Source organism: Hypanus sabinus, chromosome 1 (assembly GCF_030144855.1).
Source record: "Hypanus sabinus isolate sHypSab1 chromosome 1, sHypSab1.hap1, whole genome shotgun sequence".
Lineage (NCBI taxonomy): Eukaryota > Metazoa > Chordata > Chondrichthyes > Myliobatiformes > Dasyatidae > Hypanus > Hypanus sabinus.
Window position 1 is genome coordinate 54,315,385 of NC_082706.1, and position 19,834 is coordinate 54,335,218.

The following is a 19,834-nucleotide window of genomic DNA, read 5'->3' on the forward strand; positions in this document are numbered from 1 at the left end:
TATGCAGATGATATTTTGGTTTTTATTTTGAATCCTGAGGAATCAATTCCTAATCTTTTGGAAACAATAAAAGATTTTGGTAAATTTTCAGGACATAAACTTAACTTGAATAAAAGTGAATTGTTTCCATTAAATGCCCCTGTTTTATGAATAATGATGTTCCTTTTAGAATTGTTAATACTTTTAAATATTTAGGTATTATAATTAATAAAAATATAAAGATATTGATAAAGCTAATATACTTCCTTTAATGGACTCCATGAAACAACTATCTTCTAGAGGGAATACACTTACTCTCTCTTTAATAGGTCATATCCATGCTGCAAAAATGATGGATTTACCTAGATTTTTATATATTTTCCAAAATATACCTAAATTTTTAACTAATTTTTTTTTATCAAACTGACTCTCTTATTTCTTCCTTTATTTTGAACAATAAAAGACCAAGAATTATAAAGTATCATTTACAAAAATCTAAAAAAGGTGGTGGATTTGCACTTCCTAATTTAAGGAATAAGCCTAATTGGGCTGCTAATATCAGCCAATTATGTTTTTGGTAATATTGGCTTGACAAGAGCCAAAAACCACTATGGGTTGATTTGGAATTAAAAGCTGTTAAACAATTTCATTTAACTTCAATATTAGGAGCTCCATTACCTTTACAACTCTCCAGAATTCCAAATTTAAATATTTTACAATCTTTTTATTAATATCAACATGATAAGATTAGTACATAGATAATGGGACTACAAACTTACAAAATTCAAATGAACATAAAATGATACACAAGCAATAAATACAATATAGTTAAGTCTACCCAAATCATGAATGATACAAATGTCATATAAACAAAACAAAAAAAACTAAGTAATTCATGTTGAAAAAAAACAGAAAAGAGAAAAAGAAAAAAAATAATACCCTAAGAAAAACTAAACTAACAAACTAACCACTAACTATTAAGAAAAAAAAAAGAAGGGAAGAAGAAAAACGGGCTGTTTATAGTATCCATAAAAAAAATTACAAAATCATCAGTGTCCCCAATAGCGGTGTGCTACACGCAGCGCTAAAATAACGACACGGAGTTGGTAAACTGCAATTAAAGATGAATTTATTCGAACTTCACAGCCTTGCTTTAAAGCCTCCCTCATCCCGCCCTCCCGGGGCGCGGATGCTATAAGGGACACATATTCACAAACCCCCGCAGGCTTTTTCCCTTTGTTGCGGACCTGGCCTTTGTGCCTGCACGCTGGCTATTTGTGAGCCGGTTCGAGTGCGCTAGGAAGTGGGTCGCCACATACCCCCCCACCACAGAACCGGCGATACACCCCCCAATGTCCACAGTCCGGGCCGGACCCTGTTTGGGAGGTCGGCCTCTGCGCCACGGTGCCGGAAACTCGACCGGTTGCGCCAGGTCCACATGGGCCGGTTTGAGTCGGTACACCGTGAAAACCTCCTCTCTCCCCCCAATGCCCAGCACGAACATGGACCCGTTGTTCCGGTGCACCGTAAGCAGCCCCTCGTAGGGCCGTTGCAGCGGTGGCCGATGCCCACCCCGTCTTACAAACACAAACTTACAGTTCTGCAGGTCTTTGGGTACGCAGGTCGGGTTCTGCCCATGCTGCGAAGTTGGTATGGGGGCCAGGTCACCGAGCCTCTCGCGTAGTCTGCCCAGGACTGCTGCGGGTTCTTCTTCTTTCCCCCTTGGGGCTGGTATGAATTCCCCGGGGACGACCAGGGATGCGCCGTACACCCACTCGGCCGACGAGGCGTGTAGATCATCTTTGGGCGCCGTGCGTATTCCGAGCAGGACCCAGGGAAGCTCATCCGCCCAGTACGCTCCTCGCAGGCGGGCCAAGAGAGCCGACTTCAGGTGACGGTGGAAACGCTCCACTAGCCCGTTCGACTGTGGGTGGTAGGCAGTGGTGTGGTGCAGCTGTGTCCCCAAAAGGCTGGCCATAGCTGACCACAGGCTGGAGGTGAACTGGGCGCCTCTGTCGGAGGTAATGTGGGCCGGTACACCGACACCCAGGTGGCGATCAGTGCCCGGACGCAAGATTCGGAGGTGGCGTCCCTGAGCGGGATCGCCTCTGGCCATCTTGTGAACCGGTCCACGATAGTCAGGAGGTGCCGCGCTCCTCGCGACACTGGCAGGGGGCCCACGATATCCACATGAATGTGGTCGAAACGCCGGCGCGTGGGGTGGAAATGCTGCGGCAGTGCTTTGGTGTGCCGCTGCACCTTGGCCGTCTGGCAGTGCACGCACGTTCTGGCCCATTCACTGAACTGCTTGCGGAGTCCGTGCCAAACGAACCTGCTGGAGACCATCCGGACGGTTGTCCTGATGGAGGGGTGCGCTAAGTTATGAATGGAGTCGAAAACATGGCGCCGCCAGTTTCCCGGGACGACGGGACAGGGCTGGCCGGTGGCGACGTCACAGAGTAGGGTCCTCTCACCTGGGCCTACGGGGAGGTCCTGGAGCTGCAAACCGGAGACTGCGGTTCTGTAATTCGGGATCTCCTCGTCTGCCTGCTGCGCCTCTGCCAGCGCCTCAAAGTCCACCCCTTGGGAAAGGACATGAATGGTAGGGCGAGGGAGCGCGTCCGCCACGACATTGTCGTTACCTGAGACATGCCGGACATCCGTCGTGTATTCAGAGATGTAGGACAGGTGGCGCTGCTGGCGGGACGACCAGGGATCGTGAACGTAAAGGTAAGTGGCTTGTGGTCCGTGAACGCGGAGAAGGGCCGACCTTCTAGGAAGTACCTGAAATGCCGGATTGCCAGGTATAGCGCCAACAGTTCCCGGTCGAAAGCACTGTATTTGAGCTCGGGTGGCCGCAGGTGTTTGCTGAAAAACGCCAGGGGTTGCCAGCGCCCCTTGATGAGTTGTTCCAGCACCCCACCGACTGCCGTGTTAGATGCGTCCACTGTGAGGGCGGTAGGGGCGTCCATTCTGGGATGTACTAGCATTGCGGCATTCGCCAAAGCTTCCTTCATTTGAAAGAAAGCGGCGGCGGACTCCTCGTCCCAGGCAATGTCCTTGCCCGGACCCGACAGCAGGGCGAACAGGGGGAGCATGATTCGGGCAGCTGAAGGGAGGAAGCGGTGGTAGAAATTGACCATACCTACGAACTCCTGAAGGCCTTTGATCGTGGTGGGTCGGGGGAAATGGCGGAACGCATCTACCTTAGCAGGCAGAGGGGTTGCCCCGTCTTTAGTAATCCTGTGGCTCAGGAAGTCAATGGTGTCGAGCCCGAACTGGCATTTGGCCGGGTTGATTGTTAGACCGTATTCACTCAGTCGGGCGTAGAGTTGACGGAGGTGGGACAGATGCTCCTGACGACTGCTGCTGGCTATGAGGATGTCGTCCAAGTAGATGAATGTGAAGTCCAGGTCGCGTCCCACCGCGTCCATTAACCGCTGGAACGTCTGTGCGGCATTCTTCAGGCCGAACGGCATGCGGAGCAACACGAAAAGGCCGAAAGGAGTGATGAGAGCCGTTTTGGGGACGTCGTCCGGGTGCATCGGGATTTGATGGTATCCTCGGATGAGGTCTAGCTTGGAGAAGATCCGTGCGCTATGCAGGTTTGTTGCAAAGACCTGAATGTGCGGCACAGGGTAGCGGTCCAGTGTGGTAGCCTCGTTCAGCCTGCGGTAGTCGCTGCATGGTCTCCAGCCTCCCGTCGCTTTGGGCACCATGTGCAGGGGGGAGGCCCATGGGCTGTCGGACCGCCGGATCATCCCCAATTCCTCCATCCTCTTGAACTCCTCCTTCGCCAGTCAGAGCTTGTCCGGGGGAAGCCGCCGAGCACGGGCGTGGAGGGGTGGTCCCTGGGCCGGGAAGTGGAGCTGTACGCCGTGTCGGGCTTGGCTGTCGTGAACTGCGGTGCCAGAACCGATGGGAAATCCGCCAGGACCCTGGTGAAGTCATTGTCGGATAGCATGATGGAGCCGAGGTGAGGGGCTGGCAACTGGGCTTCTCCCAGGGAGAACGTCTGAAAGGTCTCGGCGTGGACCAGTCTCTGCCTCGGCAGGTCGACCAGCAGGCTGTGAGCCCGTAAAAAATCCGCGCCCAGAAGCGGTTGGGCTTCAGCGGCCAGTGTGAAGTCCCACGTGAACCGGCTGGAGCCGAACTGTAGCTGCACCGTACGGGTGCCGTAGGTCCTTACTGTGCTGCCGTTCACGGCCCTCGGGGGGGACCCGGTGCCCTGTTGCGGGTGTTGTAACGCGTCGGAGGTAAGACGCTGATCTCGGCACCGCTGTTGACCGAAAAACGGCGTCCCGACCTCTTGTCCCACACATACAGGAGGCTATCCAGACGGCCAGCCGCCGTAGCCATCAGCGGCGGCTGGCCCTGGCATTTCCCGGGAACTGGCAGGGGGGGCGACAACGGCGGGCTTCTGCGCCCCACCGCTGGTGGTAGAAACACCAGTGTTGGTTGGGCTCCCCACCCCTGCCTCTGGGGCTTGCGCGCTCTGCGGCCGAGCCTGGACTGGTTTGCTGCTGGTAGCGTGGCCTGGTGATCTGTGCGATGGACGCCCCACTCACCTTCTCGGTGTTCCACAGCAAGTCCGCCCGGGCTGCCACCTGCCGGGGGTCGCTGAAATCCGCGTCGGACAGCAGCAGGCGTATGTCCTCGGGCAGCTGTTACAGGAATGCCTGCTCAAACATGAGGCAGGGTGTGTGTCCGCTGGCCAAAGACAACATCTCATTCATTAAAGCTGATGGAGGTCTGTCTCCCAAGCCATCCAGGTGCAGTAAGCGGGCAGCCCGCTCACGCCGTGAGAGTCCGAAAGTCCTGAGGAGCAGGGCTTTGAATTCCGTGTACTTGCCGTTCACCGGGGGAGACTGTACGAACTCCGCGACCTGGGCCAGTGTCATGGTCGAGGGAGCTCACCACGTAGTAGTAACGTGTGTCCTCTGAGGTTATCTGCCGAATGTGGAATTGGGCTTCTGCTTGCTGGAACCATAGGTGAGGTCGCAGCGTCCAGGAGCTTGGCAGTTTCAACGAAACTGTATGAACAGATGCGGCGTCGGTCATCTCCGGTCCAAAAATCGTTTGGACCGTCAGGGTCACTAATTGTAGCGGTGTGCTACACACAGCGCTAAAATAACGGCACGGAGTCGGTAAACTGCAATTAAAGATGATCTTATTCGAACTTCACAGCCTTGCTTTAAAGCCTCCCTCATCCCGCCCTCCCCGGGCGCAGATGCTGTAAGGGACACGTACTCACAAACCCCTGCAGGCTTTTTCCCTTTGTTGCAGACCTGGCCTTTGTGCTTGCGCTATTTTTGTGCCGGTTCGAGTGCGCTAGGAAGTGGGTCACCACACACGCATATATATAAAATCAAAACCAGAAAAACAAATAGGATTGGAACAGGGTCAAATTACATCATGTGAAAATAATGAATAAATGGCCTCCAAATCTGTTCAAATTTAATAGAAGGGTCATATACGACACTTCTAATTTTCTTCAAATTTAGATACAACATAGTTTGAGAAAACCAATGCAATACGGTAGGGGGATTAATTTCTTTCCAATTCAACAAAATAGATCTTCTAGCCATTAATGTAAGAAATACAATTATCTGACAAGCAGAAGATAAATGGATTGACTCCATCATTGGTAAACTAAAGATTGCAGTAATAGGATGAGGTTGTAAATCAATGTTCAATACCGAGGAAATAATATCGAAAATGTCTTTCCAATATTTTTTTCAAAAGCGGACATGACCAAAACATATGAGTTAAAGAAGCTATCTCAGAATGACATCTGTCACATATAGGATTTATATGGGAATAAAAACGAGCCAATTTATCCTTGGATACATGAACCCTGTGCACAACTTTAAACTGTATCCATGGATGTTTAGCACATATAGAGGATAAATTAACTAATTGAAGAATTTTATCCCAATTCTCAATAGGGATAATAAAGTTAAGTTCTCTTTCCCAATCATTTTTAATCTTATAAAAGGCCTCTGAATGTATTTTCATAATTATATTGTAAACATTTGATATTACACCTTCCTGAAAAGGATTTAGTTCTAACAATTTCTCCAAAATACCAGAAGAATCAAGATTTGGAAAGGTAGGAAGTACAGTGTTTAAGAAATTCCTAATCTGTAAATATCTAAAAAAAAATGAGATATGAGCAAATTATATTTATTAGATAATAGTTCAAAAGACATAAAACAATTATTCAAAAATAGATCAGATAATCATTGTATTCTTTTAGTCTTCCAAGCTGAATAAGTTTGTTCCATAATAGAAGGATGAAAAAAGTAATTGGATACAATAGGAATAGATAAAACAAATTGATTCAACCCAAAAAAAATTCCAAAGTTCAAACTATATATGTAAAGTGTGTTTGACTATCAGATTGTCAATTCGTTTATGCAATTTAGAAAGAGCAAAGGGAAGAGAAGTCCCTAAAATAGAACCCAATGAAAATCCTTTTACAGATTTAGTTTCCAGATTTACCCAATGAGGGCTAGGAGATAAATCCTAATCCCTTAACCAACATTTCAAATATCGAATATTAATTGCCCAATAATAAAATCTAAAATTAGGCAATGCCAATCCACCTTCCTTCCTTGCCTTCTGTAAATATTTTTTTACCTAATCTAGGATTTTTGTTCTGCCAGATTAATGAGGAAATTTTTGAATCAACATTGTCAAAAAAGGATTTTGGAATAAAAATTGTTACGGCTTGAAATATATATAAGAACTTGGGTAAAATAATCATCTTAGTAGCATTAATCTGACCTATCAGAGATAAAGACAATGGTGACCATTTAATGAACAAAAATTTAATCTGATCAATTAAGGGCAAAACATTAACCTTGAATAGCTCCTTTTGATTTTTTGTAGGTTTAATCCCTAAGTATATAAAAAAGTCATTAACTAATTTAAAAGGTAAGTTTCCATAAATTGGAACCTGTCTATTTAAGGGGAACAATTCGCTCTTATTAAGATTCAATTTATACCCGGAAAAATTACTAAACTGAGCCAACAATGATATAACTGCAGGAATGGATTTCTCAGGATCAGAAATATATAATTGTGCTGTCTTTACGACAGTTATTTAGTTTATAATATTTTCGCTTAGTAATTCATTCAATAGTATTTTCTAGTTAGAATTAGAAGTGTTTAAAGTATATTCATTGCATGTAAAATATATCGGCATGCGATGACGTCACATCCGGTTTCGCAGCGTCTTGTGGGAAAACACCGGTTTGAAATTAGCGCGAGGGTGGGGGCTTACCACGAGGCTCACCTGAGCAGAAGTAGTTTTGCAGGCATGAGAAATCACAGTGAGAGCAACGCTGTAAGTTAATAGATAATCGATATATTGAACTAAGATGTTAATGCCGATCCTGTTAGAAGTAACGACGGTAGATAATGTTTATGCTTTCGTTAGTTAAAGAGTCGCGGATAGTTTGCATGGAAGTGTATTTAAAGTAGTCAATGGAGCAGGTAAACTCTCCCTGTATACTGCACCTTAGTGTAATGTAGTTATAGTCACCTTTGCAAGTATTTACACTTGAAATGTGATATTAAGGAAGGAACAAATACTGCATCAATCTTGTATTGTTTTATCAACAGTTTTCACCATATGTTAATGTGAAGAGTGAACAGTAAATAGTTAATCTTACTGCGACCTGGTTCTTATTAACTGTGGTTTATCCGGACGTTAAATTCGGCGTTCGTTACACCCGAAGGAGAACGTTACAAGCAGCTAGAGCTAAAACACAAATTTTAAAGATTCATAAAAATAATGGAGATATAGCAAGTAACCATGAAGACATCAATAATATTGTTTCAAGATTTTTATTCTGATCTTTATAGATTTCAGTTTCCTGCAGATTCCTCCAAAATTAAGGCATTTTTGCATAAGATTAAATTTCCTCAAATTTCTGTTGAAGATCAACAGATGCTTGATTCTCCAATTACCGAGCATGAAATTCAGATAGCTATTTTATTAATGCAATCAGGTAAAGCTCCTGGACTTGACTGTTATTTGGTAGGATTTTACAAAAACATTGAAAGATTACTTTCTCCGTATCTTTTGGAAATATATCATGAATCCTTTGAGAAAGGTAGTATACCTTCTTCCTTTTATGAAGCATCTATTTCCTTAATCCTTAAGAAAGATAAAAATCCTACTGAATGTTTATCCTATAGACCTATTTCGCTATTAAATGTGGATGCAAAAAGTCTCTCTAAGATAATGGCTAAGCGCTTGGAATTTATTAACAAAAATCATCTCTATGGATCAAACGGGCTTTATTAAAGGTGGTTACTCTTTCTCTAATATTTGGAGATTGATGAACATCATACATTCACCAATATCTAAGCAACCTCAATGTGTTATCTCTCTCAACGCAGAAAAGGCATTTGATAGAGTTGTGGACATAGTTGTTTAAAGTATTAGAAAAATTTGGTTTTGGTAATAATTTTAATAGCTGGATTCAAATGATTTATAAGAATCCTATTGTCATGGTTATTACTAATAATTTCAGGTCCTCTTTTTTCACTTTTTCGTAGTACTAGACAGAGATGTCTATTAAGCCCTTTATTATTTAATCTTGTATTGGTTCCTTTGGCCATAGCACTACTTGAAGCTAAAATATTCATGGTATCTCAATGAATGGAATCATACATAAAATTTCTCTTTATGCAGATGATATTTTGGTTTTTATTTTGAATCCTGAGGAATCAATTCCTAATCTTTTGGAAACAATAAAAGATTTTGGTAAATTTTCAGGACATAAACTTAACTTGAATAAAAGTGAATTGTTTCCATTAAATGCCCCTGTTTTATGAATAATGATGTTCCTTTTAGAATTGTTAATACTTTTAAATATTTAGGTATTATAATTAATAAAAATATAAAGATATTGATAAAGCTAATATACTTCCTTTAATGGACTCCATGAAACAACTATCTTCTAGAGGGAATACACTTACTCTCTCTTTAATAGGTCATATCCATGCTGCAAAAATGATGGATTTACCTAGATTTTTATATATTTTCCAAAATATACCTAAATTTTTAACTAATTTTTTTTTATCAAACTGACTCTCTTATTTCTTCCTTTATTTTGAACAATAAAAGACCAAGAATTATAAAGTATCATTTACAAAAATCTAAAAAAGGTGGTGGATTTGCACTTCCTAATTTAAGGAATAAGCCTAATTGGGCTGCTAATATCAGCCAATTATGTTTTTGGTAATATTGGCTTGACAAGAGCCAAAAACCACTATGGGTTGATTTGGAATTAAAAGCTGTTAAACAATTTCATTTAACTTCAATATTAGGAGCTCCATTACCTTTACAACTCTCCAGAATTCCAAATTTAAATATTTTACAATCTTTTTATTAATATCAACATGATAAGATTAGTACATAGATAATGGGACTACAAACTTACAAAATTCAAATGAACATAAAATGATACACAAGCAATAAATACAATATAGTTAAGTCTACCCAAATCATGAATGATACAAATGTCATATAAACAAAACAAAAAAAACTAAGTAATTCATGTTGAAAAAAAACAGAAAAGAGAAAAAGAAAAAAAATAATACCCTAAGAAAAACTAAACTAACAAACTAACCACTAACTATTAAGAAAAAAAAAAGAAGGGAAGAAGAAAAACGGGCTGTTTATAGTATCCATAAAAAAAATTACAAAATCATCAGTGTCCCCAATAGCGGTGTGCTACACGCAGCGCTAAAATAACGACACGGAGTTGGTAAACTGCAATTAAAGATGAATTTATTCGAACTTCACAGCCTTGCTTTAAAGCCTCCCTCATCCCGCCCTCCCGGGGCGCGGATGCTATAAGGGACACATATTCACAAACCCCCGCAGGCTTTTTCCCTTTGTTGCGGACCTGGCCTTTGTGCCTGCACGCTGGCTATTTGTGAGCCGGTTCGAGTGCGCTAGGAAGTGGGTCGCCACATACCCCCCCACCACAGAACCGGCGATACACCCCCCAATGTCCACAGTCCGGGCCGGACCCTGTTTGGGAGGTCGGCCTCTGCGCCACGGTGCCGGAAACTCGACCGGTTGCGCCAGGTCCACATGGGCCGGTTTGAGTCGGTACACCGTGAAAACCTCCTCTCTCCCCCCAATGCCCAGCACGAACATGGACCCGTTGTTCCGGTGCACCGTAAGCAGCCCCTCGTAGGGCCGTTGCAGCGGTGGCCGATGCCCACCCCGTCTTACAAACACAAACTTACAGTTCTGCAGGTCTTTGGGTACGCAGGTCGGGTTCTGCCCATGCTGCGAAGTTGGTATGGGGGCCAGGTCACCGAGCCTCTCGCGTAGTCTGCCCAGGACTGCTGCGGGTTCTTCTTCTTTCCCCCTTGGGGCTGGTATGAATTCCCCGGGGACGACCAGGGATGCGCCGTACACCCACTCGGCCGACGAGGCGTGTAGATCATCTTTGGGCGCCGTGCGTATTCCGAGCAGGACCCAGGGAAGCTCATCCGCCCAGTACGCTCCTCGCAGGCGGGCCAAGAGAGCCGACTTCAGGTGACGGTGGAAACGCTCCACTAGCCCGTTCGACTGTGGGTGGTAGGCAGTGGTGTGGTGCAGCTGTGTCCCCAAAAGGCTGGCCATAGCTGACCACAGGCTGGAGGTGAACTGGGCGCCTCTGTCGGAGGTAATGTGGGCCGGTACACCGACACCCAGGTGGCGATCAGTGCCCGGACGCAAGATTCGGAGGTGGCGTCCCTGAGCGGGATCGCCTCTGGCCATCTTGTGAACCGGTCCACGATAGTCAGGAGGTGCCGCGCTCCTCGCGACACTGGCAGGGGGCCCACGATATCCACATGAATGTGGTCGAAACGCCGGCGCGTGGGGTGGAAATGCTGCGGCAGTGCTTTGGTGTGCCGCTGCACCTTGGCCGTCTGGCAGTGCACGCACGTTCTGGCCCATTCACTGAACTGCTTGCGGAGTCCGTGCCAAACGAACCTGCTGGAGACCATCCGGACGGTTGTCCTGATGGAGGGGTGCGCTAAGTTATGAATGGAGTCGAAAACATGGCGCCGCCAGTTTCCCGGGACGACGGGACAGGGCTGGCCGGTGGCGACGTCACAGAGTAGGGTCCTCTCACCTGGGCCTACGGGGAGGTCCTGGAGCTGCAAACCGGAGACTGCGGTTCTGTAATTCGGGATCTCCTCGTCTGCCTGCTGCGCCTCTGCCAGCGCCTCAAAGTCCACCCCTTGGGAAAGGACATGAATGGTAGGGCGAGGGAGCGCGTCCGCCACGACATTGTCGTTACCTGAGACATGCCGGACATCCGTCGTGTATTCAGAGATGTAGGACAGGTGGCGCTGCTGGCGGGACGACCAGGGATCGTGAACGTAAAGGTAAGTGGCTTGTGGTCCGTGAACGCGGAGAAGGGCCGACCTTCTAGGAAGTACCTGAAATGCCGGATTGCCAGGTATAGCGCCAACAGTTCCCGGTCGAAAGCACTGTATTTGAGCTCGGGTGGCCGCAGGTGTTTGCTGAAAAACGCCAGGGGTTGCCAGCGCCCCTTGATGAGTTGTTCCAGCACCCCACCGACTGCCGTGTTAGATGCGTCCACTGTGAGGGCGGTAGGGGCGTCCATTCTGGGATGTACTAGCATTGCGGCATTCGCCAAAGCTTCCTTCATTTGAAAGAAAGCGGCGGCGGACTCCTCGTCCCAGGCAATGTCCTTGCCCGGACCCGACAGCAGGGCGAACAGGGGGAGCATGATTCGGGCAGCTGAAGGGAGGAAGCGGTGGTAGAAATTGACCATACCTACGAACTCCTGAAGGCCTTTGATCGTGGTGGGTCGGGGGAAATGGCGGAACGCATCTACCTTAGCAGGCAGAGGGGTTGCCCCGTCTTTAGTAATCCTGTGGCTCAGGAAGTCAATGGTGTCGAGCCCGAACTGGCATTTGGCCGGGTTGATTGTTAGACCGTATTCACTCAGTCGGGCGTAGAGTTGACGGAGGTGGGACAGATGCTCCTGACGACTGCTGCTGGCTATGAGGATGTCGTCCAAGTAGATGAATGTGAAGTCCAGGTCGCGTCCCACCGCGTCCATTAACCGCTGGAACGTCTGTGCGGCATTCTTCAGGCCGAACGGCATGCGGAGCAACACGAAAAGGCCGAAAGGAGTGATGAGAGCCGTTTTGGGGACGTCGTCCGGGTGCATCGGGATTTGATGGTATCCTCGGATGAGGTCTAGCTTGGAGAAGATCCGTGCGCTATGCAGGTTTGTTGCAAAGACCTGAATGTGCGGCACAGGGTAGCGGTCCAGTGTGGTAGCCTCGTTCAGCCTGCGGTAGTCGCTGCATGGTCTCCAGCCTCCCGTCGCTTTGGGCACCATGTGCAGGGGGGAGGCCCATGGGCTGTCGGACCGCCGGATCATCCCCAATTCCTCCATCCTCTTGAACTCCTCCTTCGCCAGTCAGAGCTTGTCCGGGGGAAGCCGCCGAGCACGGGCGTGGAGGGGTGGTCCCTGGGCCGGGAAGTGGAGCTGTACGCCGTGTCGGGCTTGGCTGTCGTGAACTGCGGTGCCAGAACCGATGGGAAATCCGCCAGGACCCTGGTGAAGTCATTGTCGGATAGCATGATGGAGCCGAGGTGAGGGGCTGGCAACTGGGCTTCTCCCAGGGAGAACGTCTGAAAGGTCTCGGCGTGGACCAGTCTCTGCCTCGGCAGGTCGACCAGCAGGCTGTGAGCCCGTAAAAAATCCGCGCCCAGAAGCGGTTGGGCTTCAGCGGCCAGTGTGAAGTCCCACGTGAACCGGCTGGAGCCGAACTGTAGCTGCACCGTACGGGTGCCGTAGGTCCTTACTGTGCTGCCGTTCACGGCCCTCGGGGGGGACCCGGTGCCCTGTTGCGGGTGTTGTAACGCGTCGGAGGTAAGACGCTGATCTCGGCACCGCTGTTGACCGAAAAACGGCGTCCCGACCTCTTGTCCCACACATACAGGAGGCTATCCAGACGGCCAGCCGCCGTAGCCATCAGCGGCGGCTGGCCCTGGCATTTCCCGGGAACTGGCAGGGGGGGCGACAACGGCGGGCTTCTGCGCCCCACCGCTGGTGGTAGAAACACCAGTGTTGGTTGGGCTCCCCACCCCTGCCTCTGGGGCTTGCGCGCTCTGCGGCCGAGCCTGGACTGGTTTGCTGCTGGTAGCGTGGCCTGGTGATCTGTGCGATGGACGCCCCACTCACCTTCTCGGTGTTCCACAGCAAGTCCGCCCGGGCTGCCACCTGCCGGGGGTCGCTGAAATCCGCGTCGGACAGCAGCAGGCGTATGTCCTCGGGCAGCTGTTACAGGAATGCCTGCTCAAACATGAGGCAGGGTGTGTGTCCGCTGGCCAAAGACAACATCTCATTCATTAAAGCTGATGGAGGTCTGTCTCCCAAGCCATCCAGGTGCAGTAAGCGGGCAGCCCGCTCACGCCGTGAGAGTCCGAAAGTCCTGAGGAGCAGGGCTTTGAATTCCGTGTACTTGCCGTTCACCGGGGGAGACTGTACGAACTCCGCGACCTGGGCCAGTGTCATGGTCGAGGGAGCTCACCACGTAGTAGTAACGTGTGTCCTCTGAGGTTATCTGCCGAATGTGGAATTGGGCTTCTGCTTGCTGGAACCATAGGTGAGGTCGCAGCGTCCAGGAGCTTGGCAGTTTCAACGAAACTGTATGAACAGATGCGGCGTCGGTCATCTCCGGTCCAAAAATCGTTTGGACCGTCAGGGTCACTAATTGTAGCGGTGTGCTACACACAGCGCTAAAATAACGGCACGGAGTCGGTAAACTGCAATTAAAGATGATCTTATTCGAACTTCACAGCCTTGCTTTAAAGCCTCCCTCATCCCGCCCTCCCCGGGCGCAGATGCTGTAAGGGACACGTACTCACAAACCCCTGCAGGCTTTTTCCCTTTGTTGCAGACCTGGCCTTTGTGCTTGCGCTATTTTTGTGCCGGTTCGAGTGCGCTAGGAAGTGGGTCACCACACACGCATATATATAAAATCAAAACCAGAAAAACAAATAGGATTGGAACAGGGTCAAATTACATCATGTGAAAATAATGAATAAATGGCCTCCAAATCTGTTCAAATTTAATAGAAGGGTCATATACGACACTTCTAATTTTCTTCAAATTTAGATACAACATAGTTTGAGAAAACCAATGCAATACGGTAGGGGGATTAATTTCTTTCCAATTCAACAAAATAGATCTTCTAGCCATTAATGTAAGAAATACAATTATCTGACAAGCAGAAGATAAATGGATTGACTCCATCATTGGTAAACTAAAGATTGCAGTAATAGGATGAGGTTGTAAATCAATGTTCAATACCGAGGAAATAATATCGAAAATGTCTTTCCAATATTTTTTTCAAAAGCGGACATGACCAAAACATATGAGTTAAAGAAGCTATCTCAGAATGACATCTGTCACATATAGGATTTATATGGGAATAAAAACGAGCCAATTTATCCTTGGATACATGAACCCTGTGCACAACTTTAAACTGTATCCATGGATGTTTAGCACATATAGAGGATAAATTAACTAATTGAAGAATTTTATCCCAATTCTCAATAGGGATAATAAAGTTAAGTTCTCTTTCCCAATCATTTTTAATCTTATAAAAGGCCTCTGAATGTATTTTCATAATTATATTGTAAACATTTGATATTACACCTTCCTGAAAAGGATTTAGTTCTAACAATTTCTCCAAAATACCAGAAGAATCAAGATTTGGAAAGGTAGGAAGTACAGTGTTTAAGAAATTCCTAATCTGTAAATATCTAAAAAAAAATGAGATATGAGCAAATTATATTTATTAGATAATAGTTCAAAAGACATAAAACAATTATTCAAAAATAGATCAGATAATCATTGTATTCTTTTAGTCTTCCAAGCTGAATAAGTTTGTTCCATAATAGAAGGATGAAAAAAGTAATTGGATACAATAGGAATAGATAAAACAAATTGATTCAACCCAAAAAAAATTCCAAAGTTCAAACTATATATGTAAAGTGTGTTTGACTATCAGATTGTCAATTCGTTTATGCAATTTAGAAAGAGCAAAGGGAAGAGAAGTCCCTAAAATAGAACCCAATGAAAATCCTTTTACAGATTTAGTTTCCAGATTTACCCAATGAGGGCTAGGAGATAAATCCTAATCCCTTAACCAACATTTCAAATATCGAATATTAATTGCCCAATAATAAAATCTAAAATTAGGCAATGCCAATCCACCTTCCTTCCTTGCCTTCTGTAAATATTTTTTTACCTAATCTAGGATTTTTGTTCTGCCAGATTAATGAGGAAATTTTTGAATCAACATTGTCAAAAAAGGATTTTGGAATAAAAATTGTTACGGCTTGAAATATATATAAGAACTTGGGTAAAATAATCATCTTAGTAGCATTAATCTGACCTATCAGAGATAAAGACAATGGTGACCATTTAATGAACAAAAATTTAATCTGATCAATTAAGGGCAAAACATTAACCTTGAATAGCTCCTTTTGATTTTTTGTAGGTTTAATCCCTAAGTATATAAAAAAGTCATTAACTAATTTAAAAGGTAAGTTTCCATAAATTGGAACCTGTCTATTTAAGGGGAACAATTCGCTCTTATTAAGATTCAATTTATACCCGGAAAAATTACTAAACTGAGCCAACAATGATATAACTGCAGGAATGGATTTCTCAGGATCAGAAATATATAATTGTGCTGTCTTTACGACAGTTATTTAGTTTATAATATTTTCGCTTAGTAATTCATTCAATAGTATTTTCTAGTTAGAATTAGAAGTGTTTAAAGTATATTCATTGCATGTAAAATATATCGGCATGCGATGACGTCACATCCGGTTTCGCCGCGTCTTATGGGAAAACACCGGTTTGAAATTAGCGCGAGGGTGGGGGCTTTCCACGAGGCTCACCGGAGCAGAAGTTGTTTGCAGGCATGAGAAATCACAGTGAGAGCAACGCTGTAAGTTAATAGATAATCGATATATTGAACTAAGATGTTAATGCCGATCCTGTTAGAAGTAACGACGGTAGATAATGTTTATGCTTTCGTTAGTTAAAGAGCCGCGGATAGTTTGCATGGAAGTGTATTTAAAGTAGTCAATGGAGCAGGTAAACTCTCCCTGTATACTGCACCTTAGTGTAATGTAGTTATAGTCACCTTTGCAAGTATTTACACTTGAAATGTGATATTAAGGAAGGAACAAATACTGTATCAATCTTGTATTGTTTTATCAACAGTTTTCACCATATGTTAATGTGAAGAGTGAACAGTAAATAGTTAATCTTACTGCGACCTGGTTCTTATTAACTGTGGTTTATCCGGACGTTAAATTCGGCGTTCGTTACACCCGAAGGAGAACGTTACAATAATAACAAGTCATCTGTGTATAATGATAACTTATGTATATCCATCCTGTGAGTAATGCCAAAAATCTTAGGTGATTCTCTAATAACAATTGCCTAAGGTTCTATAGCAATATCATATAATAATGAACTAAGAGGACAGCCTTGCTTGGTACCCCAAAATAAATGAAAAAAGGGAGATCTTTGATTGTTAGTATAAACCGAGGCTACTGGAGTATGATACATCAATTTAATCCAGGATATAAATGTCGGACTAAAATTAAACTTCTCAAGCACAGTAAATAAATATAACTATCAAATGCTTTCTCTGCATCTAATGAAATGACACATTCTGAGGTGCTGCATGAAGGAGTATAAACAATATTCAATAATCTCCTAATATTGAAAAAAGAATAGTGATTTTTAATAAAACCAGTTTGATCCTCTGAGATAATTTTAGGTAATACCTTCTCCAGCCTGGTCGCTGGAAAAGGTCTTGGAATCTACATTCAAAAAGGATATTCGTCTATAGGATGCACAGTCAGAAGGGTCTTTATCTTCTTTCAATATTAAAGAAATGGAAGCTGTATAAACAGATTGTGGCAATTTACCTAGTCTAATTGCTTCTTCAAAAACCTTGCATAACCAAGGAGAAAGAGTAGAGGAAAAACACTTTAAAAATTCCACTGTATACCCATCTGGACCTGGTGCTTTCCCAGAATTCATAGAGGAAATAACACCTTTAATTTCTGCATCTGTAATAGGAATTTCTAATACTAAACGTTCTTATGATAATTTTGGAAAATTCAATCTCAAGAAAATCATGCTTGGTATTATGATCACAAGGAAATTCAGAATGATACAGGGAGGTATAAAAATCTTGAAAATGTTTGTTTATCTCATCATGGTTAACTGTCAGTTCACCATTCTGTTGATGAATCTTAATAATTTGACGTTTAACCGAAGCATTTTTCAATTGGTTAGCTAACAGTTTACCCGATTTATCACTATGTATATAAAAATCAGTTCTGGTTTTCATTAATTGATTTTCAATTGAAGATGTATGTAATAAACTGTGTTCCATTTGAAGCTCAACCCTTTATTTGTAAAGCTCCTTACTAGGAGCAATCAAATATTTCTTGTCAATTTCTTTAATCTTATCAACCAAATAAAAGAGTTTCCTTCTTAATACATTTTCTCAAACCAACAGAATAGGAGATAATCTGTCCACGTATATATGTTTTAAATGTGTCCCAAAGTATTCCGCAGGAAATTTCATCTGTGGAATTAGTTGAAAAGAAGAAATCAATCTGTTCCTTCATAAATTTAATGAAATCCGGATCTTGCAGTAAGGTAGAATCAAATCGCCATTGCTTAGTACTAGAAGCTGTATCCAATAATTTAATAGAAAGTTTCATTGGAGCATGATCAGAGATGGCTATGATGTCATAATTACAACCAGTTACAGATGGAATAAAACGAGAGTCAATGAAAAAATAGTCAATTCTCATGTAAGAATGATAAACATGTGAGAAAAATTAAAACTCTTTGTCCTTAGGATGCAGAAATGTCCAAATGTTGAAAATTCCATTATCAGTCAAAAAAGAATTGATATAAGTGGTCGACTTATTTGGTAAAGTCTGAATTGGATATAAATCTAACCAGCAAAGGATTTAAACAGCAGTTGAAGTCACCACCCATTATTAACATATATTCATTTAGATTAGGTAGAGAAGTAAAGAAAGACTTAAAGAAATCAGGATTATCCACATTTGGAGCATAAACATTAACCATAGCAACCTTCTTATTAAAAAGTAACCCAGTAATTAACAAAAATCTACCACTCGGATCTGAAATAATATCGCGTTGAACAAATGTAATCGAGGAATCAATAAAAATTGAAACTCCTTTTACTTTAGCATTCAAATTCGAATGGTACTGTTGATCGTCCAAAACCTAAGGAAACATTGATTATCCTCTTTCCTCACATGAGTTTCTTGAACAAAAATAATATGCGCATTCAGTTTTTGGAATACTTTTAAAATCTTTTTCCGTTTAATCGGATGGTTTAAGCCCTTATTATTCCAAGAGACAAAATTAATGGTCTGAGCCATATTTCTAAAATCAACCCTTTGGTATATAAAGAGTTAACCAAAGTATGAGCTCATGCACCCGGAAGAGGAACAAAAATAAGGGGAGGACCCGGAAATGACGACACAGCGGACATTTTAGTAGTTTGAAATCAGCCCCGATGAAAAAACTAGAAAAACTAATAAAAGGAGCAATAGAATTAGAAAGGAACCCTCCGCCCACCACCCACGGAAAAGAGACCCTTCTGAGCCTGAACGAGGCCAGGAAAAAAATTGTGAGACTAAATCTACCCCCATGTCTCCAGAAGGTGACTCTAGATATATAAAGGAGAAAAAAAACATCCACCCAAAATCCTAAAAAGTAATTAACACTATACTAAAACAGACTTCTTAATATAATTGCTAGTAAAAAAAAAACAAAGAATATAAACACTGGTAACTTATAAATTGGGTTATAACCCGAACAAATAAGAGTTAGGATGTGATAAGAAAGGCATTATAGGAAGAAGACGACAAAAAAGGTGAAATTTTTAAAAAAGCAAGAAATATTTTAGAAAAGAAACCGCCATCTTAGTTACACAAAAAATGAAAAAGTTATATATCAAAACATTAAGAAAATTCACCTTCAAAAGATTAATAATAATGACCAAAAATAAAATACAATGGTTAAAGAAAGTAAATTAAAAATATTTGTAAGTTGATAAAGAAAAACTTCAATTGGAATATAAAATGTAAAATAAACCTACACCAATAGTCAGAAACAAAATCTGTCGCTGCGATCTACGTAGCACCGGCTGTGATTGCACAGACGCCGGCGGCATTGGTGATTGCACAGGAGATGGAAGTTGTGCTGGTTCCAGCTCATGCATGTGCGAGGCACCTGGTATATAAGTGTCATGAGGAGTCCATGTAGGGCCTGGTGAGCGCGGTGTCACCCCGGGTACAGGGTTCATAGTTACTGGAGAGTTTTCAGGGTAGTGGTCTGCTGCACCTGCGGGCGCCAGGTCGCGGATGGAGGCCGTATCCTCCCGCCCATCAGGTAAGACCACGTAAGTATACTAGGGGTTCACATGCAGAAGGTGAACCCTCTCGACCAGCGGGGAGTATTTATTGCTCCTCACATGTTTCCAGAGCAGCACTGGCCCCGGGGACATCAGCCAAACTGGTAGAGCGGTCCCAGTGACAGACTTCCTGGGAAAAGAGAATAGGAGTTCGTGGGGGTGGGGGGGCACCATCCGACCACCTGGGCCCTCCAAGGGCTTGTGCTTGGCTCAATGATCCCCTCCCTGAGCAACCACTGCACCGGTTTACAGTCGGGGTCAGGTTGGCGAACAGCGGCGGGGGAGGGACCTT